Raw genomic sequence first — 23771 nt, forward strand, 5'->3', positions numbered from 1 at the left:
CGCACTTCAGCCGAGGTTATTGTCGGTTGCTGTACCTTAGGGGCCTAGGTCCATCTCTTAGACCTTTAGGCCACGGCTACCAACCCCCCCCCAAATAGTGAGAGCAGGTGCTTGGCAGTGGAAGGCCTACAGAGGTTTCTGTTTCTCTGAAGATGCTCTTCACACCTTGAGACGTTTATTTGTCTTGGGTTAGGTTGTTCCACCACTCTTGGGTCTGCACTTACCTTTGTGTTTTTGTCTGCCTCACGCTGATATACAGGATTTGTTAAGGAATATAATCATTTTGTCAATCCTTGTTCATAAGCCTGTCATGCTAAAAAAAATAGCTTTTTTGGTTAGAAACGTCTCTGTCTTTCATATCTCGTATTTAATGCTACCGTGTACACCTCACAGACTCCAGGTGGAGTATTAGATGAAAATGAAGTTTAAACATTCAACTTGTTTCAGTCTTTAATCAACCATTCTTAAATGTCACTACTGATAGTGAATGTCGACATGTTACATGTACAATTTGGATTATATCTTTCAGTGAGCATAACGATTGAGCGCACTGAGCAAGCTGTAAAATTTTCACGTGATTGCAGATTGACAAGAGCGTCTTAGCGCTATGGTGAAACGTGGTGAGACGATTAAAGGACTGTGACAGTATGGCTTGGAAGTTAAGACTATACTTTCAGGGATCATTTCTATAGTTTCTAACTGAGAAATGTGATTCGAAAGTGTTACGTCTCCCTAACCACGATGATGAGCTGAGATGTTTTCTCCTTAGCGCGAATCGGGCAACGAGTAATGATTTGTAATCATACGCTCTTTGTCATTGATGAACGTTCCTCCTGCGTTTACGCAGGTTAGGAGGGAGAAAGCATGTTCAGAGTGGTTAGCTCTTATTTACAGTCTAAAGAGAAGCTTCACTTGTTTGGTTTTTTTTTCTTTTCTTGTACTTTAGTTTTGCGTGTGCTTTATGATGTCATAAAGCAATCCTCCACGCGTGTCAAATCAACGCATTTAGTCAGCGTTTTTCAGCTGTGGGATTCTTATAAACACTTTCCCATGTGTGCTCTAGGGGGCGTGCTGTTGCCTGCGTTTTGTAAAGTCACGGATTGTCCACTAGGGAGCTGCTGCACTAAAACTTGAAGTTATTTCAGCAACTCTCTGCACCTTAACCCACCCGGAGCCAACTCATATGTACCCGGAGCAGTGGGCACACGCCAGCTGCGGCACCCGGGCGGCGGTCGAGTGATTGATCGAGCGCACTTCAGCCGAGGTTATTGTCGGTTGCTGTACCTTAGGGGCCTAGGTCCATCTCTTAGACCTTTAGGCCACGGCTACCAATCCCCCCCCAAATAGTGAGAGCAGGTGCTTGGCAGTGGAAGGCCTACAGAGGTTTCTGTTTCTCTGAAGATGCTCTTCACACCTTGAGACGTTTATTTGTCTTGGGTTAGGTTGTTCCACCACTCTTGGGTCTGCACTTACCTTTGTGTTTTTGTCTGCCTCACGCTGATATACAGGATTTGTTAAGGAATATAATCATTTTGTCAATCCTTGTTCATAAGCCTGTCATGCTAAAAAAAATAGCTTTTTTGGTTAGAAACGTCTCTGTCTTTCATATCTCGTATTTAATGCTACCGTGTACACCTCACAGACTCCAGGTGGAGTATTAGATGAAAATGAAGTTTAAACATTCAACTTGTTTCAGTCTTTAATCAACCATTCTTAAATGTCACTACTGATAGTGAATGTCGACATGTTACATGTACAATTTGGATTATATCTTTCAGTGAGCATAACGATTGAGCGCACTGAGCAAGCTGTAAAATTTTCACGTGATTGCAGATTGACAAGAGCGTCTTAGCGCTATGGTGAAACGTGGTGAGACGATTAAAGGACTGTGACAGTATGGCTTGGAAGTTAAGACTATACTTTCAGGGATCATTTCTATAGTTTCTAACTGAGAAATGTGATTCGAAAGTGTTACGTCTCCCTAACCACGATGATGAGCAACTCTCTGCACCTTAACCCACCCGGAGCCAACTCATATGTACCCGGAGCAGTGGGCACACGCCAGCTGCGGCACCCGGGCGGCGGTCGAGTGATTGATCGAGCGCACTTCAGCCGAGGTTATTGTCGGTTGCTGTACCTTAGGGGCCTAGGTCCATCTCTTAGACCTTTAGGCCACGGCTACCAACCCCCACCCCCCCCCCCCCCCCCCCCCAAATAGTAAGAGCTGGTGCTTGGCAGTGGAAGGCCTACAGAGGTTTATGTTTCTCTGAAGATGCTCTTCACACCTTGAGACGTTTATTTGTCTTGGGTTAGGTTGTTCCACCACTCTTGGGTCTGCACTTACCTTTGTGTTTTTGTCTGCCTCACGCTGATATACAGGATTTGTTAAGGAATATAATCATTTTGTCAATCCTTGTTCATAAGCCTGTCATGCTAAAAAAAATAGCTTTTTTGGTTAGAAACGTCTCTGTCTTTCATATCTCGTATTTAATGCTACCGTGTACACCTCACAGACTCCAGGTGGAGTATTAGATGAAAATGAAGTTTAAACATTCAACTTGTTTCAGTCTTTAATCAACCATTCTTAAATGTCACTACTGATAGTGAATGTCGACATGTTACATGTACAATTTGGATTATATCTTTCAGTGAGCATAACGATTGAGCGCACTGAGCAAGCTGTAAAATTTTCACGTGATTGCAGATTGACAAGAGCGTCTTAGCGCTATGGTGAAACGTGGTGAGACGATTAAAGGACTGTGACAGTATGGCTTGGAAGTTAAGACTATACTTTCAGGGATCATTTCTATAGTTTCTAACTGAGAAATGTGATTCGAAAGTGTTACGTCTCCCTAACCACGATGATGAGCTGAGATGTTTTCTCCTTAGCGCGAATCGGGCAACGAGTAATGATTTATAATCATACGCTCCTTGTCATTGATGAACGTTCCTCCTCCGTTTACGCAGGTTAGGAGGGAGAAAGCATGTTCAGAGTGGTTAGCTCTTATTTACAGTCTAAAGAGAAGCTTCACTTGTTTGGTTTTTTTTTTCTTTTCTTGTACTTTAGTTTTGCGTGTGCTTTATGATGTCATAAAGCAATCTTCCACGCGTGTCAAATCAACGCATTTAGTCAGCCTTTTTCAGCTGTGGGATTCTTATAAACACTTTCCCATGTGTGCTCTAGGGGGCGTGCTGTTGCCTGCGTTTTGTAAAGTCACGGATTGTCCACTAGGGAGCTGCTGCACTAAAACTTGAAGTTATTTCAGCAACTCTCTGCACCTTAACCCACCCGGAGCCAACTCATATGTACCCGGAGCAGTGGGCACACGCCAGCTGCGGCACCCGGGCGGCGGTCGAGTGATTGATCGAGCGCACTTCAGCCGAGGTTATTGTCGGTTGCTGTACCTTAGGGGCCTAGGTCCATCTCTTAGACCTTTAGGCCACGGCTACCAACCCCCCCCCCCCCAAATAGTGAGAGCAGGTGCTTGGCAGTGGAAGGCCTACAGAGGTTTCTGTTTCTCTGAAGATGCTCTTCACACCTTGAGACGTTTATTTGTCTTGGGTTAGGTTGTTCCACCACTCTTGGGTCTGCACTTACCTTTGTGTTTTTGTCTGCCTCACGCTGATATACAGGATTTGTTAAGGAATATAATAATTTTGTCAATCCTTGTTCATAAGCCTGTCATGCTAAAAAAAATAGCTTTTTTGGTTAGAAACGTCTCTGTCTTTCATATCTCGTATTTAATGCTACCGTGTACACCTCACAGACTCCAGGTGGAGTATTAGATGAAAATGAAGTTTAAACATTCAACTTGTTTCAGTCTTTAATCAACCATTCTTAAATGTCACTACTGATAGTGAATGTCGACATGTTACATGTACAATTTGGATTATATCTTTCAGTGAGCATAACGATTGAGCGCACTGAGCAAGCTGTAAAATTTTTACGTGATTGCAGATTGACAAGAGCGTCTTAGCGCTATGGTGAAACGTGGTGAGACGATTAAAGGACTGTGACAGTGTGGCTTGGAAGTTAAGACTATACTTTCAGGGATCATTTCTATAGTTTCTAACTGAGAAATGTGATTCGAAAGTGTTACGTCTCCCTAACCACGATGATGAGCTGAGATGTTTTCTCCTTAGCGCGAATCGGGCAACGAGTAATGATTTATAATCATACGCTCCTTGTCATTGATGAACGTTCCTCCTGCGTTTACGCAGGTTAGGAGGGAGAAAGCATGTTCAGAGTGGTTAGCTCTTATTTACAGTCTAAAGAGAAGCTTCACTTGTTTGGTTTTTTTTTCTTTTCTGGTACTTTAGTTTTGCGTGTGCTTTATGATGTCATAAAGCAATCTTCCACGCGTGTCAAATCAACGCATTTAGTCAGCCTTTTTCAGCTGTGGGATTCTTATAAACACTTTCCCATGTGTGCTCTAGGGGGCGTGCTGTTGCCTGCGTTTTGTAAAGTCACGGATTGTCCACTAGGGAGCTGCTGCACTAAAACTTGAAGTTATTTCAGCAACTCTCTGCACCTTAACCCACCCGGAGCCAACTCATATGTACCCGGAGCAGTGGGCACACGCCAGCTGCGGCACCCGGGCGGCGGTCGAGTGATTGATCGAGCGCACTTCAGCCGAGGTTATTGTCGGTTGCTGTACCTTAGGGGCCTAGGTCCATCTCTTAGACCTTTAGGCCACGGCTACCACCACCCCCCCCCCCCCCCCCAAATAGTAAGAGCTGGTGCTTGGCAGTGGAAGGCCTACAGAGGTTTATGTTTCTCTGAAGATGCTCTTCACACCTTGAGACGTTTATTTGTCTTGGGTTAGGTTGTTCCACCACTCTTGGGTCTGCACTTACCTTTGTGTTTTTGTCTGCCTCACGCTGATATACAGGATTTGTTAAGGAATATAATCATTTTGTCAATCCTTGTTCATAAGCCTGTCATGCTAAAAAAAATAGCTTTTTTGGTTAGAAACGTCTCTGTCTTTCATATCTCGTATTTAATGCTACCGTGTACACCTCACAGACTCCAGGTGGAGTATTAGATGAAAATGAAGTTTAAACATTCAACTTGTTTCAGTCTTTAATCAACCATTCTTAAATGTCACTACTGATAGTGAATGTCGACATGTTACATGTACAATTTGGATTATATCTTTCAGTGAGCATAACGATTGAGCGCACTGAGCAAGCTGTAAAATTTTCACGTGATTGCAGATTGACAAGAGCGTCTTAGCGCTATGGTGAAACGTGGTGAGACGATTAAAGGACTGTGACAGTATGGCTTGGAAGTTAAGACTATACTTTCAGGGATCATTTCTATAGTTTCTAACTGAGAAATGTGATTCGAAAGTGTTACGTCTCCCTAACCACGATGATGAGCTGAGATGTTTTCTCCTTAGCGCGAATCGGGCAACGAGTAATGATTTGTAATCATACGCTCTTTGTCATTGATGAACGTTCCTCCTGCGTTTACGCAGGTTAGGAGGGAGAAAGCATGTTCAGAGTGGTTAGCTCTTATTTACAGTCTAAAGAGAAGCTTCACTTGTTTGGTTTTTTTTTCTTTTCTTGTATTTTAGTTTTGCGTGTGCTTTATGATGTCATAAAGCAATCCTCCACGCGTGTCAAATCAACGCATTTAGTCAGCCTTTTTCAGCTGTGGGATTCTTATAAACACTTTCCCATGTGTGCTCTAGGGGGCGTGCTGTTGCCTGCGTTTTGTAAAGTCACGGATTGTCCACTAGGGAGCTGCTGCACTAAAACTTGAAGTTATTTCAGCAACTCTCTGCACCTTAACCCACCCGGAGCCAACTCATATGTACCCGGAGCAGTGGGCACACGCCAGCTGCGGCACCCGGGCGGCGGTCGAGTGATTGATCGAGCGCACTTCAGCCGAGGTTATTGTCGGTTGCTGTACCTTAGGGGCCTAGGTCCATCTCTTAGACCTTTAGGCCACGGCTACCAACCCCCCCCCCCCCCCCAAATAGTGAGAGCAGGTGCTTGGCAGTGGAAGGCCTACAGAGGTTTATGTTTCTCTGAAGATGCTCTTCACACCTTGAGACGTTTATTTGTCTTGGGTAAGGTTGTTCCACCACTCTTGGGTCTGCACTTACCTTTGTGTTTTTGTCTGCCTCACGCTGATATACAGGATTTGTTAAGGAATATAATCATTTTGTCAATCCTTGTTCATAAGCCTGTCATGCTAAAAAAAATAGCTTTTTTGGTTAGAAACGTCTCTGTCTTTCATATCTCGTATTTAATGCTACCGTGTACACCTCACAGACTCCAGGTGGAGTATTAGATGAAAATGAAGTTTAAACATTCAACTTGTTTCAGTCTTTAATCAACCATTCTTAAATGTCACTACTGATAGTGAATGTCGACATGTTACATGTACAATTTGGATTATATCTTTCAGTGAGCATAACGATTGAGCGCACTGAGCAAGCTGTAAAATTTTCACGTGATTGCAGATTGACAAGAGCGTCTTAGCGCTATGGTGAAACGTGGTGAGACGATTAAAGGACTGTGACAGTGTGGCTTGGAAGTTAAGACTATACTTTCAGGGATCATTTCTATAGTTTCTAACTGAGAAATGTGATTCGAAAGTGTTACGTCTCCCTAACCACGATGATGAGCTGAGATGTTTTCTCCTTAGCGCGAATCGGGCAACGAGTAATGATTTATAATCATACGCTCCTTGTCATTGATGAACGTTCCTCCTGCGTTTACGCAGGTTAGGAGGGAGAAAGCATGTTCAGAGTGGTTAGCTCTTATTTACAGTCTAAAGAGAAGCTTCACTTGTTTGGTTTTTTATTTTCTTTTCTGGTACTTTAGTTTTGCGTGTGCTTTATAATGTCATAAAGCAATCTTCCACGCGTGTCAAATCAACGCATTTAGTCAGCCTTTTTCAGCTGTGGGATTCTTATAAACACTTTCCCATGTGTGCTCTAGGGGGCGTGCTGTTGCCTGCGTTTTGTAAAGTCACGGATTGTCCACTAGGGAGCTGCTGCACTAAAACTTGAAGTTATTTCAGCAACTCTCTGCACCTTAACCCACCCGGAGCCAACTCATATGTACCCGGAGCAGTGGGCACACGCCAGCTGCGGCACCCGGGCGGCGGTCGAGTGATTGATCGAGCGCACTTCATCCGAGGTTATTGTCGGTTGCTGTACCTTAGGGGCCTAGGTCCATCTCTTAGACCTTTAGGCCACGGCTACCACCACCCCCCCCCCCCAAATAGTAAGAGCTGGTGCTTGGCAGTGGAAGGCCTACAGAGGTTTATGTTTCTCTGAAGATGCTCTTCACACCTTGAGACGTTTATTTGTCTTGGGTTAGGTTGTTCCACCACTCTTGGGTCTGCACTTACCTTTGTGTTTTTGTCTGCCTCACGCTGATATACAGGATTTGTTAAGGAATATAATCATTTTGTCAATCCTTGTTCATAAGCCTGTCATGCTAAAAAAAATAGCTTTTTTGGTTAGAAACGTCTCTGTCTTTCATATCTCGTATTTAATGCTACCGTGTACACCTCACAGACTCCAGGTGGAGTATTAGATGAAAATGAAGTTTAAACATTCAACTTGTTTCAGTCTTTAATCAACCATTCTTAAATGTCACTACTGATAGTGAATGTCGACATGTTACATGTACAATTTGGATTATATCTTTCAGTGAGCATAACGATTGAGCGCACTGAGCAAGCTGTAAAATTTTCACGTGATTGCAGATTGACAAGAGCGTCTTAGCGCTATGGTGAAACGTGGTGAGACGATTAAAGGACTGTGACAGTATGGCTTGGAAGTTAAGACTATACTTTCAGGGATCATTTCTATAGTTTCTAACTGAGAAATGTGATTCGAAAGTGTTACGTCTCCCTAACCACGATGATGAGCTGAGATGTTTTCTCCTTAGCGCGAATCGGGCAACGAGTAATGATTTATAATCATACGCTCCTTGTCATTGATGAACGTTCCTCCTGCGTTTACGCAGGTTAGGAGGGAGAAAGCATGTTCAGAGTGGTTAGCTCTTATTTACAGTCTAAAGAGAAGCTTCACTTGTTTGGTTTTTTTTTCTTTTCTGGTACTTTAGTTTTGCGTGTGCTTTATAATGTCATAAAGCAATCTTCCACGCGTGTCAAATCAACGCATTTAGTCAGCCTTTTTCAGCTGTGGGATTCTTATAAACACTTTCCCATGTGTGCTCTAGGGGGCGTGCTGTTGCCTGCGTTTTGTAAAGTCATGGATTGTCCACTAGGGAGCTGCTGCACTAAAACTTGAAGTTATTTCAGCAACTCTCTGCACCTTAACCCACCCGGAGCCAACTCATATGTACCCGGAGCAGTGGGCACACGCCAGCTGCGGCACCCGGGCGGTGGTCGAGTGATTGATCGAGCGCACTTCAGCCGAGGTTATTGTCGGTTGCTGTACCTTAGGGGCCTAGGTCCATCTCTTAGACCTTTAGGCCACGGCTACCAACCCCCCCCCAAATAGTGAGAGCAGGTGCTTGGCAGTGGAAGGCCTACAGAGGTTTCTGTTTCTCTGAAGATGCTCTTCACACCTTGAGACGTTTATTTGTCTTGGGTTAGGTTGTTCCACCACTCTTGGGTCTGCACTTACCTTTGTGTTTTTGTCTGCCTCACGCTGATATACAGGATTTGTTAAGGAATATAATCATTTTGTCAATCCTTGTTCATAAGCCTGTCATGCTAAAAAAAATAGCTTTTTTGGTTAGAAACGTCTCTGTCTTTCATATCTCGTATTTAATGCTACCGTGTACACCTCACAGACTCCAGGTGGAGTATTAGATGAAAATGAAGTTTAAACATTCAACTTGTTTCAGTCTTTAATCAACCATTCTTAAATGTCACTACTGATAGTGAATGTCGACATGTTACATGTACAATTTGGATTATATCTTTCAGTGAGCATAACGATTGAGCGCACTGAGCAAGCTGTAAAATTTTCACGTGATTGCAGATTGACAAGAGCGTCTTAGCGCTATGGTGAAACGTGGTGAGACGATTAAAGGACTGTGACAGTATGGCTTGGAAGTTAAGACTATACTTTCAGGGATCATTTCTATAGTTTCTAACTGAGAAATGTGATTCGAAAGTGTTACGTCTCCCTAACCACGATGATGAGCTGAGATGTTTTCTCCTTAGCGCGAATCGGGCAACGAGTAATGATTTGTAATCATACGCTCTTTGTCATTGATGAACGTTCCTCCTGCGTTTACGCAGGTTAGGAGGGAGAAAGCATGTTCAGAGTGGTTAGCTCTTATTTACAGTCTAAAGAGAAGCTTCACTTGTTTGGTTTTTTTTTCTTTTCTTGTACTTTAGTTTTGCGTGTGCTTTATGATGTCATAAAGCAATCCTCCACGCGTGTCAAATCAACGCATTTAGTCAGCGTTTTTCAGCTGTGGGATTCTTATAAACACTTTCCCATGTGTGCTCTAGGGGGCGTGCTGTTGCCTGCGTTTTGTAAAGTCACGGATTGTCCACTAGGGAGCTGCTGCACTAAAACTTGAAGTTATTTCAGCAACTCTCTGCACCTTAACCCACCCGGAGCCAACTCATATGTACCCGGAGCAGTGGGCACACGCCAGCTGCGGCACCCGGGCGGCGGTCGAGTGATTGATCGAGCGCACTTCAGCCGAGGTTATTGTCGGTTGCTGTACCTTAGGGGCCTAGGTCCATCTCTTAGACCTTTAGGCCACGGCTACCAATCCCCCCCCAAATAGTGAGAGCAGGTGCTTGGCAGTGGAAGGCCTACAGAGGTTTCTGTTTCTCTGAAGATGCTCTTCACACCTTGAGACGTTTATTTGTCTTGGGTTAGGTTGTTCCACCACTCTTGGGTCTGCACTTACCTTTGTGTTTTTGTCTGCCTCACGCTGATATACAGGATTTGTTAAGGAATATAATCATTTTGTCAATCCTTGTTCATAAGCCTGTCATGCTAAAAAAAATAGCTTTTTTGGTTAGAAACGTCTCTGTCTTTCATATCTCGTATTTAATGCTACCGTGTACACCTCACAGACTCCAGGTGGAGTATTAGATGAAAATGAAGTTTAAACATTCAACTTGTTTCAGTCTTTAATCAACCATTCTTAAATGTCACTACTGATAGTGAATGTCGACATGTTACATGTACAATTTGGATTATATCTTTCAGTGAGCATAACGATTGAGCGCACTGAGCAAGCTGTAAAATTTTCACGTGATTGCAGATTGACAAGAGCGTCTTAGCGCTATGGTGAAACGTGGTGAGACGATTAAAGGACTGTGACAGTATGGCTTGGAAGTTAAGACTATACTTTCAGGGATCATTTCTATAGTTTCTAACTGAGAAATGTGATTCGAAAGTGTTACGTCTCCCTAACCACGATGATGAGCTGAGATGTTTTCTCCTTAGCGCGAATCGGGCAACGAGTAATGATTTATAATCATACGCTCCTTGTCATTGATGAACGTTCCTCCTGCGTTTACGCAGGTTAGGAGGGAGAAAGCATGTTCAGAGTGGTTAGCTCTTATTTACAGTCTAAAGAGAAGCTTCACTTGTTTGGTTTTTTTTTCTTTTCTGGTACTTTAGTTTTGCGTGTGCTTTATAATGTCATAAAGCAATCTTCCACGCGTGTCAAATCAACGCATTTAGTCAGCCTTTTTCAGCTGTGGGATTCTTATAAACACTTTCCCATGTGTGCTCTAGGGGGCGTGCTGTTGCCTGCGTTTTGTAAAGTCATGGATTGTCCACTAGGGAGCTGCTGCACTAAAACTTGAAGTTATTTCAGCAACTCTCTGCACCTTAACCCACCCGGAGCCAACTCATATGTACCCGGAGCAGTGGGCACACGCCAGCTGCGGCACCCGGGCGGTGGTCGAGTGATTGATCGAGCGCACTTCAGCCGAGGTTATTGTCGGTTGCTGTACCTTAGGGGCCTAGGTCCATCTCTTAGACCTTTAGGCCACGGCTACCAACCCCCCCCCAAATAGTGAGAGCAGGTGCTTGGCAGTGGAAGGCCTACAGAGGTTTCTGTTTCTCTGAAGATGCTCTTCACACCTTGAGACGTTTATTTGTCTTGGGTTAGGTTGTTCCACCACTCTTGGGTCTGCACTTACCTTTGTGTTTTTGTCTGCCTCACGCTGATATACAGGATTTGTTAAGGAATATAATCATTTTGTCAATCCTTGTTCATAAGCCTGTCATGCTAAAAAAAATAGCTTTTTTGGTTAGAAACGTCTCTGTCTTTCATATCTCGTATTTAATGCTACCGTGTACACCTCACAGACTCCAGGTGGAGTATTAGATGAAAATGAAGTTTAAACATTCAACTTGTTTCAGTCTTTAATCAACCATTCTTAAATGTCACTACTGATAGTGAATGTCGACATGTTACATGTACAATTTGGATTATATCTTTCAGTGAGCATAACGATTGAGCGCACTGAGCAAGCTGTAAAATTTTCACGTGATTGCAGATTGACAAGAGCGTCTTAGCGCTATGGTGAAACGTGGTGAGACGATTAAAGGACTGTGACAGTATGGCTTGGAAGTTAAGACTATACTTTCAGGGATCATTTCTATAGTTTCTAACTGAGAAATGTGATTCGAAAGTGTTACGTCTCCCTAACCACGATGATGAGCTGAGATGTTTTCTCCTTAGCGCGAATCGGGCAACGAGTAATGATTTGTAATCATACGCTCTTTGTCATTGATGAACGTTCCTCCTGCGTTTACGCAGGTTAGGAGGGAGAAAGCATGTTCAGAGTGGTTAGCTCTTATTTACAGTCTAAAGAGAAGCTTCACTTGTTTGGTTTTTTTTTCTTTTCTTGTACTTTAGTTTTGCGTGTGCTTTATGATGTCATAAAGCAATCCTCCACGCGTGTCAAATCAACGCATTTAGTCAGCGTTTTTCAGCTGTGGGATTCTTATAAACACTTTCCCATGTGTGCTCTAGGGGGCGTGCTGTTGCCTGCGTTTTGTAAAGTCACGGATTGTCCACTAGGGAGCTGCTGCACTAAAACTTGAAGTTATTTCAGCAACTCTCTGCACCTTAACCCACCCGGAGCCAACTCATATGTACCCGGAGCAGTGGGCACACGCCAGCTGCGGCACCCGGGCGGCGGTCGAGTGATTGATCGAGCGCACTTCAGCCGAGGTTATTGTCGGTTGCTGTACCTTAGGGGCCTAGGTCCATCTCTTAGACCTTTAGGCCACGGCTACCAATCCCCCCCCAAATAGTGAGAGCAGGTGCTTGGCAGTGGAAGGCCTACAGAGGTTTCTGTTTCTCTGAAGATGCTCTTCACACCTTGAGACGTTTATTTGTCTTGGGTTAGGTTGTTCCACCACTCTTGGGTCTGCACTTACCTTTGTGTTTTTGTCTGCCTCACGCTGATATACAGGATTTGTTAAGGAATATAATCATTTTGTCAATCCTTGTTCATAAGCCTGTCATGCTAAAAAAAATAGCTTTTTTGGTTAGAAACGTCTCTGTCTTTCATATCTCGTATTTAATGCTACCGTGTACACCTCACAGACTCCAGGTGGAGTATTAGATGAAAATGAAGTTTAAACATTCAACTTGTTTCAGTCTTTAATCAACCATTCTTAAATGTCACTACTGATAGTGAATGTCGACATGTTACATGTACAATTTGGATTATATCTTTCAGTGAGCATAACGATTGAGCGCACTGAGCAAGCTGTAAAATTTTCACGTGATTGCAGATTGACAAGAGCGTCTTAGCGCTATGGTGAAACGTGGTGAGACGATTAAAGGACTGTGACAGTATGGCTTGGAAGTTAAGACTATACTTTCAGGGATCATTTCTATAGTTTCTAACTGAGAAATGTGATTCGAAAGTGTTACGTCTCCCTAACCACGATGATGAGCAACTCTCTGCACCTTAACCCACCCGGAGCCAACTCATATGTACCCGGAGCAGTGGGCACACGCCAGCTGCGGCACCCGGGCGGCGGTCGAGTGATTGATCGAGCGCACTTCAGCCGAGGTTATTGTCGGTTGCTGTACCTTAGGGGCCTAGGTCCATCTCTTAGACCTTTAGGCCACGGCTACCAACCCCCACCCCCCCCCCCCCCCCAAATAGTAAGAGCTGGTGCTTGGCAGTGGAAGGCCTACAGAGGTTTATGTTTCTCTGAAGATGCTCTTCACACCTTGAGACGTTTATTTGTCTTGGGTTAGGTTGTTCCACCACTCTTGGGTCTGCACTTACCTTTGTGTTTTTGTCTGCCTCACGCTGATATACAGGATTTGTTAAGGAATATAATCATTTTGTCAATCCTTGTTCATAAGCCTGTCATGCTAAAAAAAATAGCTTTTTTGGTTAGAAACGTCTCTGTCTTTCATATCTCGTATTTAATGCTACCGTGTACACCTCACAGACTCCAGGTGGAGTATTAGATGAAAATGAAGTTTAAACATTCAACTTGTTTCAGTCTTTAATCAACCATTCTTAAATGTCACTACTGATAGTGAATGTCGACATGTTACATGTACAATTTGGATTATATCTTTCAGTGAGCATAACGATTGAGCGCACTGAGCAAGCTGTAAAATTTTCACGTGATTGCAGATTGACAAGAGCGTCTTAGCGCTATGGTGAAACGTGGTGAGACGATTAAAGGACTGTGACAGTATGGCTTGGAAGTTAAGACTATACTTTCAGGGATCATTTCTATAGTTTCTAACTGAGAAATGTGATTCGAAAGTGTTACGTCTCCCTAACCACGATGATGAGCTGAGATGTTTTCTCCTTAGCGCGAATCGGGCAACGAGTAATGATTTATAATCATACGCTCCTTGTCATTGATGAACGTTCCTCCTCCGTTTACGCAGGTTAGGAGGGAGAAAGCATGTTCAGAGTGGTTAGCTCTTATTTACAGTCTAAAGAGAAGCTTCACTTGTTTGGTTTTTTTTTTCTTTTCTTGTACTTTAGTTTTGCGTGTGCTTTATGATGTCATAAAGCAATCTTCCACGCGTGTCAAATCAACGCATTTAGTCAGCCTTTTTCAGCTGTGGGATTCTTATAAACACTTTCCCATGTGTGCTCTAGGGGGCGTGCTGTTGCCTGCGTTTTGTAAAGTCACGGATTGTCCACTAGGGAGCTGCTGCACTAAAACTTGAAGTTATTTCAGCAACTCTCTGCACCTTAACCCACCCGGAGCCAACTCATATGTACCCGGAGCAGTGGGCACACGCCAGCTGCGGCACCCGGGCGGCGGTCGAGTGATTGATCGAGCGCACTTCAGCCGAGGTTATTGTCGGTTGCTGTACCTTAGGGGCCTAGGTCCATCTCTTAGACCTTTAGGCCACGGCTACCAACCCCCCCCCCCCAAATAGTGAGAGCAGGTGCTTGGCAGTGGAAGGCCTACAGAGGTTTCTGTTTCTCTGAAGATGCTCTTCACACCTTGAGACGTTTATTTGTCTTGGGTTAGGTTGTTCCACCACTCTTGGGTCTGCACTTACCTTTGTGTTTTTGTCTGCCTCACGCTGATATACAGGATTTGTTAAGGAATATAATAATTTTGTCAATCCTTGTTCATAAGCCTGTCATGCTAAAAAAAATAGCTTTTTTGGTTAGAAACGTCTCTGTCTTTCATATCTCGTATTTAATGCTACCGTGTACACCTCACAGACTCCAGGTGGAGTATTAGATGAAAATGAAGTTTAAACATTCAACTTGTTTCAGTCTTTAATCAACCATTCTTAAATGTCACTACTGATAGTGAATGTCGACATGTTACATGTACAATTTGGATTATATCTTTCAGTGAGCATAACGATTGAGCGCACTGAGCAAGCTGTAAAATTTTTACGTGATTGCAGATTGACAAGAGCGTCTTAGCGCTATGGTGAAACGTGGTGAGACGATTAAAGGACTGTGACAGTGTGGCTTGGAAGTTAAGACTATACTTTCAGGGATCATTTCTATAGTTTCTAACTGAGAAATGTGATTCGAAAGTGTTACGTCTCCCTAACCACGATGATGAGCTGAGATGTTTTCTCCTTAGCGCGAATCGGGCAACGAGTAATGATTTATAATCATACGCTCCTTGTCATTGATGAACGTTCCTCCTGCGTTTACGCAGGTTAGGAGGGAGAAAGCATGTTCAGAGTGGTTAGCTCTTATTTACAGTCTAAAGAGAAGCTTCACTTGTTTGGTTTTTTTTTCTTTTCTGGTACTTTAGTTTTGCGTGTGCTTTATGATGTCATAAAGCAATCTTCCACGCGTGTCAAATCAACGCATTTAGTCAGCCTTTTTCAGCTGTGGGATTCTTATAAACACTTTCCCATGTGTGCTCTAGGGGGCGTGCTGTTGCCTGCGTTTTGTAAAGTCACGGATTGTCCACTAGGGAGCTGCTGCACTAAAACTTGAAGTTATTTCAGCAACTCTCTGCACCTTAACCCACCCGGAGCCAACTCATATGTACCCGGAGCAGTGGGCACACGCCAGCTGCGGCACCCGGGCGGCGGTCGAGTGATTGATCGAGCGCACTTCAGCCGAGGTTATTGTCGGTTGCTGTACCTTAGGGGCCTAGGTCCATCTCTTAGACCTTTAGGCCACGGCTACCACCACCCCCCCCCCCCCCCCCCCAAATAGTAAGAGCTGGTGCTTGGCAGTGGAAGGCCTACAGAGGTTTATGTTTCTCTGAAGATGCTCTTCACACCTTGAGACGTTTATTTGTCTTGGGTTAGGTTGTTCCACCACTCTTGGGTCTGCACTTACCTTTGTGTTTTTGTCTGCCTCACGCTGATATACAGGATTTGTTAAGGAATATAATCATTTTGTCAATCCTTGTTCATAAGCCTGTCATGCTAAAAAAAATAGCTTTTTTGGTTAGAAACGTCTCTGTCTTTCATATCTCGTATTTAATGCTACCGTGTACACCTCACAGACTCCAGGTGGAGTATTAGATGAAAATGAAGTTTAAACATTCAACTTGTTTCAGTCTTTAATCAACCATTCTTAAATGTCACTACTGATAGTGAATGTCGACATGTTACATGTACAATTTGGATTATATCTTTCAGTGAGCATAACGATTGAGCGCACTGAGCAAGCTGTAAAATTTTCACGTGATTGCAGATTGACAAGAGCGTCTTAGCGCTATGGTGAAACGTGGTGAGACGATTAAAGGACTGTGACAGTATGGCTTGGAAGTTAAGACTATACTTTCAGGGATCATTTCTATAGTTTCTAACTGAGAAATGTGATTCGAAAGTGTTACGTCTCCCTAACCACGATGATGAGCTGAGATGTTTTCTCCTTAGCGCGAATCGGGCAACGAGTAATGATTTGTAATCATACGCTCTTTGTCATTGATGAACGTTCCTCCTGCGTTTACGCAGGTTAGGAGGGAGAAAGCATGTTCAGAGTGGTTAGCTCTTATTTACAGTCTAAAGAGAAGCTTCACTTGTTTGGTTTTTTTTTCTTTTCTTGTATTTTAGTTTTGCGTGTGCTTTATGATGTCATAAAGCAATCCTCCACGCGTGTCAAATCAACGCATTTAGTCAGCCTTTTTCAGCTGTGGGATTCTTATAAACACTTTCCCATGTGTGCTCTAGGGGGCGTGCTGTTGCCTGCGTTTTGTAAAGTCACGGATTGTCCACTAGGGAGCTGCTGCACTAAAACTTGAAGTTATTTCAGCAACTCTCTGCACCTTAACCCACCCGGAGCCAACTCATATGTACCCGGAGCAGTGGGCACACGCCAGCTGCGGCACCCGGGCGGCGGTCGAGTGATTGATCGAGCGCACTTCAGCCGAGGTTATTGTCGGTTGCTGTACCTTAGGGGCCTAGGTCCATCTCTTAGACCTTTAGGCCACGGCTACCAACCCCCCCCCCCCCCCCCCAAATAGTGAGAGCAGGTGCTTGGCAGTGGAAGGCCTACAGAGGTTTATGTTTCTCTGAAGATGCTCTTCACACCTTGAGACGTTTATTTGTCTTGGGTAAGGTTGTTCCACCACTCTTGGGTCTGCACTTACCTTTGTGTTTTTGTCTGCCTCACGCTGATATACAGGATTTGTTAAGGAATATAATCATTTTGTCAATCCTTGTTCATAAGCCTGTCATGCTAAAAAAAATAGCTTTTTTGGTTAGAAACGTCTCTGTCTTTCATATCTCGTATTTAATGCTACCGTGTACACCTCACAGACTCCAGGTGGAGTATTAGATGAAAATGAAGTTTAAACATTCAACTTGTTTCAGTCTTTAATCAACCATTCTTAAATGTCACTACTGATAGTGAATGTCGACATGTTACATGTACAATTTGGATTATATCTTTCAGTGAGCATAACGATTGAGCGCACTGAGCAAGCTGTAAAATTTTCACGTGATTGCAGATTGACAAGAGCGTCTTAGCGCTATGGTGAAACGTGGTGAGACGATTAAAGGACTGTGACAGTGTGGCTTGGAAGTTAAGACTATACTTTCAGGGATCATTTCTATAGTTTCTAACTGAGAAATGTGATTCGAAAGTGTTACGTCTCCCTAACCACGATGATGAGCTGAGATGTTTTCTCCTTAGCGCGAATCGGGCAACGAGTAATGATTTATAATCATACGCTCCTTGTCATTGATGAACGTTCCTCCTGCGTTTACGCAGGTTAGGAGGGAGAAAGCATGTTCAGAGTGGTTAGCTCTTATTTACAGTCTAAAGAGAAGCTTCACTTGTTTGGTTTTTTATTTTCTTTTCTGGTACTTTAGTTTTGCGTGTGCTTTATAATGTCATAAAGCAATCTTCCACGCGTGTCAAATCAACGCATTTAGTCAGCCTTTTTCAGCTGTGGGATTCTTATAAACACTTTCCCATGTGTGCTCTAGGGGGCGTGCTGTTGCCTGCGTTTTGTAAAGTCACGGATTGTCCACTAGGGAGCTGCTGCACTAAAACTTGAAGTTATTTCAGCAACTCTCTGCACCTTAACCCACCCGGAGCCAACTCATATGTACCCGGAGCAGTGGGCACACGCCAGCTGCGGCACCCGGGCGGCGGTCGAGTGATTGATCGAGCGCACTTCATCCGAGGTTATTGTCGGTTGCTGTACCTTAGGGGCCTAGGTCCATCTCTTAGACCTTTAGGCCACGGCTACCACCACCCCCCCCCCCCAAATAGTAAGAGCTGGTGCTTGGCAGTGGAAGGCCTACAGAGGTTTATGTTTCTCTGAAGATGCTCTTCACACCTTGAGACGTTTATTTGTCTTGGGTTAGGTTGTTCCACCACTCTTGGGTCTGCACTTACCTTTGTGTTTTTGTCTGCCTCACGCTGATATACAGGATTTGTTAAGGAATATAATCATTTTGTCAATCCTTGTTCATAAGCCTGTCATGCTAAAAAAAATAGCTTTTTTGGTTAGAAACGTCTCTGTCTTTCATATCTCGTATTTAATGCTACCGTGTACACCTCACAGACTCCAGGTGGAGTATTAGATGAAAATGAAGTTTAAACATTCAACTTGTTTCAGTCTTTAATCAACCATTCTTAAATGTCACTACTGATAGTGAATGTCGACATGTTACATGTACAATTTGGATTATATCTTTCAGTGAGCATAACGATTGAGCGCACTGAGCAAGCTGTAAAATTTTCACGTGATTGCAGATTGACAAGAGCGTCTTAGCGCTATGGTGAAACGTGGTGAGACGATTAAAGGACTGTGACAGTATGGCTTGGAAGTTAAGACTATACTTTCAGGGATCATTTCTATAGTTTCTAACTGAGAAATGTGATTCGAAAGTGTTACGTCTCCCTAACCACGATGATGAGCTGAGATGTTTTCTCCTTAGCGCGAATCGGGCAACGAGTAATGATTTATAATCATACGCTCCTTGTCATTGATGAACGTTCCTCCTGCGTTTACGCAGGTTAGGAGGGAGAAAGCATGTTCAGAGTGGTTAGCTCTTATTTACAGTCTAAAGAGAAGCTTCACTTGTTTGGTTTTTTTTTCTTTTCTGGTACTTTAGTTTTGCGTGTGCTTTATAATGTCATAAAGCAATCTTCCACGCGTGTCAAATCAACGCATTTAGTCAGCCTTTTTCAGCTGTGGGATTCTTATAAACACTTTCCCATGTGTGCTCTAGGGGGCGTGCTGTTGCCTGCGTTTTGTAAAGTCATGGATTGTCCACTAGGGAGCTGCTGCACTAAAACTTGAAGTTATTTCAGCAACTCTCTGCACCTTAACCCACCCGGAGCCAACTCATATGTACCCGGAGCAGTGGGCACACGCCAGCTGCGGCACCCGGGCGGTGGTCGAGTGATTGATCGAGCGCACTTCAGCCGAGGTTATTGTCGGTTGCTGTACCTTAGGGGCCTAGGTCCATCTCTTAGACCTTTAGGCCACGGCTACCAACCCCCCCCCAAATAGTGAGAGCAGGTGCTTGGCAGTGGAAGGCCTACAGAGGTTTCTGTTTCTCTGAAGATGCTCTTCACACCTTGAGACGTTTATTTGTCTTGGGTTAGGTTGTTCCACCACTCTTGGGTCTGCACTTACCTTTGTGTTTTTGTCTGCCTCACGCTGATATACAGGATTTGTTAAGGAATATAATCATTTTGTCAATCCTTGTTCATAAGCCTGTCATGCTAAAAAAAATAGCTTTTTTGGTTAGAAACGTCTCTGTCTTTCATATCTCGTATTTAATGCTACCGTGTACACCTCACAGACTCCAGGTGGAGTATTAGATGAAAATGAAGTTTAAACATTCAACTTGTTTCAGTCTTTAATCAACCATTCTTAAATGTCACTACTGATAGTGAATGTCGACATGTTACATGTACAATTTGGATTATATCTTTCAGTGAGCATAACGATTGAGCGCACTGAGCAAGCTGTAAAATTTTCACGTGATTGCAGATTGACAAGAGCGTCTTAGCGCTATGGTGAAACGTGGTGAGACGATTAAAGGACTGTGACAGTATGGCTTGGAAGTTAAGACTATACTTTCAGGGATCATTTCTATAGTTTCTAACTGAGAAATGTGATTCGAAAGTGTTACGTCTCCCTAACCACGATGATGAGCTGAGATGTTTTCTCCTTAGCGCGAATCGGGCAACGAGTAATGATTTGTAATCATACGCTCTTTGTCATTGATGAACGTTCCTCCTGCGTTTACGCAGGTTAGGAGGGAGAAAGCATGTTCAGAGTGGTTAGCTCTTATTTACAGTCTAAAGAGAAGCTTCACTTGTTTGGTTTTTTTTTCTTTTCTTGTACTTTAGTTTTGCGTGTGCTTTATGATGTCATAAAGCAATCCTCCACGCGTGTCAAATCAACGCATTTAGTCAGCGTTTTTCAGCTGTGGGATTCTTATAAACACTTTCCCATGTGTGCTCTAGGGGGCGTGCTGTTGCCTGCGTTTTGTAAAGTCACGGATTGTCCACTAGGGAGCTGCTGCACTAAAACTTGAAGTTATTTCAGCAACTCTCTGCACCTTAACCCACCCGGAGCCAACTCATATGTACCCGGAGCAGTGGGCACACGCCAGCTGCGGCACCCGGGCGGCGGTCGAGTGATTGATCGAGCGCACTTCAGCCGAGGTTATTGTCGGTTGCTGTACCTTAGGGGCCTAGGTCCATCTCTTAGACCTTTAGGCCACGGCTACCAATCCCCCCCCAAATAGTGAGAGCAGGTGCTTGGCAGTGGAAGGCCTACAGAGGTTTCTGTTTCTCTGAAGATGCTCTTCACACCTTGAGACGTTTATTTGTCTTGGGTTAGGTTGTTCCACCACTCTTGGGTCTGCACTTACCTTTGTGTTTTTGTCTGCCTCACGCTGATATACAGGATTTGTTAAGGAATATAATCATTTTGTCAATCCTTGTTCATAAGCCTGTCATGCTAAAAAAAATAGCTTTTTTGGTTAGAAACGTCTCTGTCTTTCATATCTCGTATTTAATGCTACCGTGTACACCTCACAGACTCCAGGTGGAGTATTAGATGAAAATGAAGTTTAAACATTCAACTTGTTTCAGTCTTTAATCAACCATTCTTAAATGTCACTACTGATAGTGAATGTCGACATGTTACATGTACAATTTGGATTATATCTTTCAGTGAGCATAACGATTGAGCGCACTGAGCAAGCTGTAAAATTTTCACGTGATTGCAGATTGACAAGAGCGTCTTAGCGCTATGGTGAAACGTGGTGAGACGATTAAAGGACTGTGACAGTATGGCTTGGAAGTTAAGACTATACTTTCAGGGATCATTTCTATAGTTTCTAACTGAGAAATGTGATTCGAAAGTGTTACGTCTCCCTAACCACGATGATGAGCAACTCTCTGCACCTTAACCCACCCGGAGCCAACTCATATGTACCCGGAGCAGTGGGCACACGCCAGCTGCGGCACCCGGGCGGCGGTCGAGTGATTGATCGAGCGCACTTCAGCCGAGGTTATTGTCGGTTGCTGTACCTTAGGGGCCTAGGTCCATCTCTTAGACCTTTAGGCCACGGCTACCAACCCCCACCCCCCCCCCCCCCCCAAATAGTAAGAGCTGGTGCTTGGCAGTGGAAGGCCTACAGAGGTTTATGTTTCTCTGAAGATGCTCTTCACACCTTGAGACGTTTATTTGTCTTGGGTTAGGTTGTTCCACCACTCTTGGGTCTGCACTTACCTTTGTGTTTTTGTCTGCCTCACGCTGATATACAGGATTTGTTAAGGAATATAATCATTTTGTCAATCCTTGTTCATAAGCCTGTCATGCTAAAAAAAATAGCTTTTTTGGTTAGAAACGTCTCTGTCTTTCATATCTCGTATTTAATGCTACCGTGTACACCTCACAGACTCCAGGTGGAGTATTAGATGAAAATGAAGTTTAAACATTCAACTTGTTTCAGTCTTTAATCAACCATTCTTAAATGTCACTACTGATAGTGAATGTCGACATGTTACATGTACAATTTGGATTATATCTTTCAGTGAGCATAACGATTGAGCGCACTGAGCAAGCTGTAAAATTTTCACGTGATTGCAGATTGACAAGAGCGTCTTAGCGCTATGGTGAAACGTGGTGAGACGATTAAAGGACTGTGACAGTATGGCTTGGAAGTTAAGACTATACTTTCAGGGATCATTTCTATAGTTTCTAACTGAGAAATGTGATTCGAAAGTGTTACGTCTCCCTAACCACGATGATGAGCTGAGATGTTTTCTCCTTAGCGCGAATCGGGCAACGAGTAATGATTTATAATCATACGCTCCTTGTCATTGATGAACGTTCCTCCTCCGTTTACGCAGGTTAGGAGGGAGAAAGCATGTTCAGAGTGGTTAGCTCTTATTTACAGTCTAAAGAGAAGCTTCACTTGTTTGGTTTTTTTTTTCTTTTCTTGTACTTTAGTTTTGCGTGTGCTTTATGATGTCATAAAGCAATCTTCCACGCGTGTCAAATCAACGCATTTAGTCAGCCTTTTTCAGCTGTGGGATTCTTATAAACACTTTCCCATGTGTGCTCTAGGGGGCGTGCTGTTGCCTGCGTTTTGTAAAGTCACGGATTGTCCACTAGGGAGCTGCTGCACTAAAACTTGAAGTTATTTCAGCAACTCTCTGCACCTTAACCCACCCGGAGCCAACTCATATGTACCCGGAGCAGTGGGCACACGCCAGCTGCGGCACCCGGGCGGCGGTCGAGTGATTGATCGAGCGCACTTCAGCCGAGGTTATTGTCGGTTGCTGTACCTTAGGGGCCTAGGTCCATCTCTTAGACCTTTAGGCCACGGCTACCAACCCCCCCCCCCCAAATAGTGAGAGCAGGTGCTTGGCAGTGGAAGGCCTACAGAGGTTTCTGTTTCTCTGAAGATGCTCTTCACACCTTGAGACGTTTATTTGTCTTGGGTTAGGTTGTTCCACCACTCTTGGGTCTGCACTTACCTTTGTGTTTTTGTCTGCCTCACGCTGATATACAGGATTTGTTAAGGAATATAATAATTTTGTCAATCCTTGTTCATAAGCCTGTCATGCTAAAAAAAATAGCTTTTTTGGTTAGAAACGTCTCTGTCTTTCATATCTCGTATTTAATGCTACCGTGTACACCTCACAGACTCCAGGTGGAGTATTAGATGAAAATGAAGTTTAAACATTCAACTTGTTTCAGTCTTTAATCAACCATTCTTAAATGTCACTACTGATAGTGAATGTCGACATGTTACATGTACAATTTGGATTATATCTTTCAGTGAGCATAACGATTGAGCGCACTGAGCAAGCTGTAAAATTTTTACGTGATTGCAGATTGACAAGAGCGTCTTAGCGCTATGGTGAAACGTGGTGAGACGATTAAAGGACTGTGACAGTGTGGCTTGGAAGTTAAGACTATACTTTCAGGGATCATTTCTATAGTTTCTAACTGAGAAATGTGATTCGAAAGTGTTACGTCTCCCTAACCACGATGATGAGCTGAGATGTTTTCTCCTTAGCGCGAATCGGGCAACGAGTAATGATTTATAATCATACGCTCCTTGTCATTGATGAACGTTCCTCCTGCGTTTACGCAGGTTAGGAGGGAGAAAGCATGTTCAGAGTGGTTAGCTCTTATTTACAGTCTAAAGAGAAGCTTCACTTGTTTGGTTTTTTTTTCTTTTCTGGTACTTTAGTTTTGCGTGTGCTTTATGATGTCATAAAGCAATCTTCCACGCGTGTCAAATCAACGCATTTAGTCAGCCTTTTTCAGCTGTGGGATTCTTATAAACACTTTCCCATGTGTGCTCTAGGGGGCGTGCTGTTGCCTGCGTTTTGTAAAGTCACGGATTGTCCACTAGGGAGCTGC

General features: G+C 43.7%; 17 non-coding genes and 3 pseudogenes across 17 annotated transcripts; all 20 read left to right on the forward strand.

Moving 5' to 3' along the window:
• Window positions 1-661: 661 nt before the first annotated feature.
• Window positions 662-878, forward strand: LOC143528115 (small nucleolar RNA U3). The gene has a single exon (XR_013134363.1). It is a non-coding gene; the product is annotated as a small nucleolar RNA U3 (small nucleolar RNA).
• Window positions 879-1910: 1032 nt separating this feature from the next.
• LOC143528048 (small nucleolar RNA U3) lies at window positions 1911-2055 on the forward strand (annotated as a pseudogene).
• Window positions 2056-2781: 726 nt separating this feature from the next.
• On the forward strand, window positions 2782-2998 carry LOC143528019 (small nucleolar RNA U3). Its single transcript, XR_013134337.1, has one exon. It is a non-coding gene; the product is annotated as a small nucleolar RNA U3 (small nucleolar RNA).
• A 1037-nt stretch (window positions 2999-4035) lies between these two features.
• LOC143528218 (small nucleolar RNA U3) lies at window positions 4036-4252 on the forward strand. Its single transcript, XR_013134403.1, has one exon. It is a non-coding gene; the product is annotated as a small nucleolar RNA U3 (small nucleolar RNA).
• Window positions 4253-5294: 1042 nt separating this feature from the next.
• Window positions 5295-5511, forward strand: LOC143528119 (small nucleolar RNA U3). The gene has a single exon (XR_013134364.1). It is a non-coding gene; the product is annotated as a small nucleolar RNA U3 (small nucleolar RNA).
• A 1039-nt stretch (window positions 5512-6550) lies between these two features.
• Window positions 6551-6767, forward strand: LOC143528224 (small nucleolar RNA U3). Its single transcript, XR_013134411.1, has one exon. It is a non-coding gene; the product is annotated as a small nucleolar RNA U3 (small nucleolar RNA).
• A 1039-nt stretch (window positions 6768-7806) lies between these two features.
• LOC143528230 (small nucleolar RNA U3) lies at window positions 7807-8023 on the forward strand. The gene has a single exon (XR_013134413.1). It is a non-coding gene; the product is annotated as a small nucleolar RNA U3 (small nucleolar RNA).
• A 1032-nt stretch (window positions 8024-9055) lies between these two features.
• On the forward strand, window positions 9056-9272 carry LOC143528121 (small nucleolar RNA U3). Its single transcript, XR_013134365.1, has one exon. It is a non-coding gene; the product is annotated as a small nucleolar RNA U3 (small nucleolar RNA).
• A 1032-nt stretch (window positions 9273-10304) lies between these two features.
• LOC143528234 (small nucleolar RNA U3) lies at window positions 10305-10521 on the forward strand. Its single transcript, XR_013134414.1, has one exon. It is a non-coding gene; the product is annotated as a small nucleolar RNA U3 (small nucleolar RNA).
• A 1032-nt stretch (window positions 10522-11553) lies between these two features.
• On the forward strand, window positions 11554-11770 carry LOC143528123 (small nucleolar RNA U3). The gene has a single exon (XR_013134367.1). It is a non-coding gene; the product is annotated as a small nucleolar RNA U3 (small nucleolar RNA).
• Window positions 11771-12802: 1032 nt separating this feature from the next.
• On the forward strand, window positions 12803-12947 carry LOC143528054 (small nucleolar RNA U3; annotated as a pseudogene).
• Window positions 12948-13668: 721 nt separating this feature from the next.
• On the forward strand, window positions 13669-13885 carry LOC143528025 (small nucleolar RNA U3). The gene has a single exon (XR_013134338.1). It is a non-coding gene; the product is annotated as a small nucleolar RNA U3 (small nucleolar RNA).
• A 1036-nt stretch (window positions 13886-14921) lies between these two features.
• Window positions 14922-15138, forward strand: LOC143528239 (small nucleolar RNA U3). The gene has a single exon (XR_013134415.1). It is a non-coding gene; the product is annotated as a small nucleolar RNA U3 (small nucleolar RNA).
• A 1044-nt stretch (window positions 15139-16182) lies between these two features.
• On the forward strand, window positions 16183-16399 carry LOC143528129 (small nucleolar RNA U3). The gene has a single exon (XR_013134368.1). It is a non-coding gene; the product is annotated as a small nucleolar RNA U3 (small nucleolar RNA).
• Window positions 16400-17440: 1041 nt separating this feature from the next.
• LOC143528243 (small nucleolar RNA U3) lies at window positions 17441-17657 on the forward strand. Its single transcript, XR_013134418.1, has one exon. It is a non-coding gene; the product is annotated as a small nucleolar RNA U3 (small nucleolar RNA).
• A 1039-nt stretch (window positions 17658-18696) lies between these two features.
• On the forward strand, window positions 18697-18913 carry LOC143528247 (small nucleolar RNA U3). Its single transcript, XR_013134419.1, has one exon. It is a non-coding gene; the product is annotated as a small nucleolar RNA U3 (small nucleolar RNA).
• A 1032-nt stretch (window positions 18914-19945) lies between these two features.
• LOC143528135 (small nucleolar RNA U3) lies at window positions 19946-20162 on the forward strand. Its single transcript, XR_013134370.1, has one exon. It is a non-coding gene; the product is annotated as a small nucleolar RNA U3 (small nucleolar RNA).
• A 1032-nt stretch (window positions 20163-21194) lies between these two features.
• LOC143528060 (small nucleolar RNA U3) lies at window positions 21195-21339 on the forward strand (annotated as a pseudogene).
• Window positions 21340-22060: 721 nt separating this feature from the next.
• Window positions 22061-22277, forward strand: LOC143528030 (small nucleolar RNA U3). Its single transcript, XR_013134339.1, has one exon. It is a non-coding gene; the product is annotated as a small nucleolar RNA U3 (small nucleolar RNA).
• Window positions 22278-23313: 1036 nt separating this feature from the next.
• LOC143528251 (small nucleolar RNA U3) lies at window positions 23314-23530 on the forward strand. The gene has a single exon (XR_013134420.1). It is a non-coding gene; the product is annotated as a small nucleolar RNA U3 (small nucleolar RNA).
• Window positions 23531-23771: the final 241 nt, after the last annotated feature.

The sequence above is a fragment of the Brachyhypopomus gauderio genome, chromosome 1 (assembly GCF_052324685.1).
Source record: "Brachyhypopomus gauderio isolate BG-103 chromosome 1, BGAUD_0.2, whole genome shotgun sequence".
In the NCBI taxonomy this organism is placed as follows: Eukaryota; Metazoa; Chordata; class Actinopteri; order Gymnotiformes; family Hypopomidae; genus Brachyhypopomus; species Brachyhypopomus gauderio.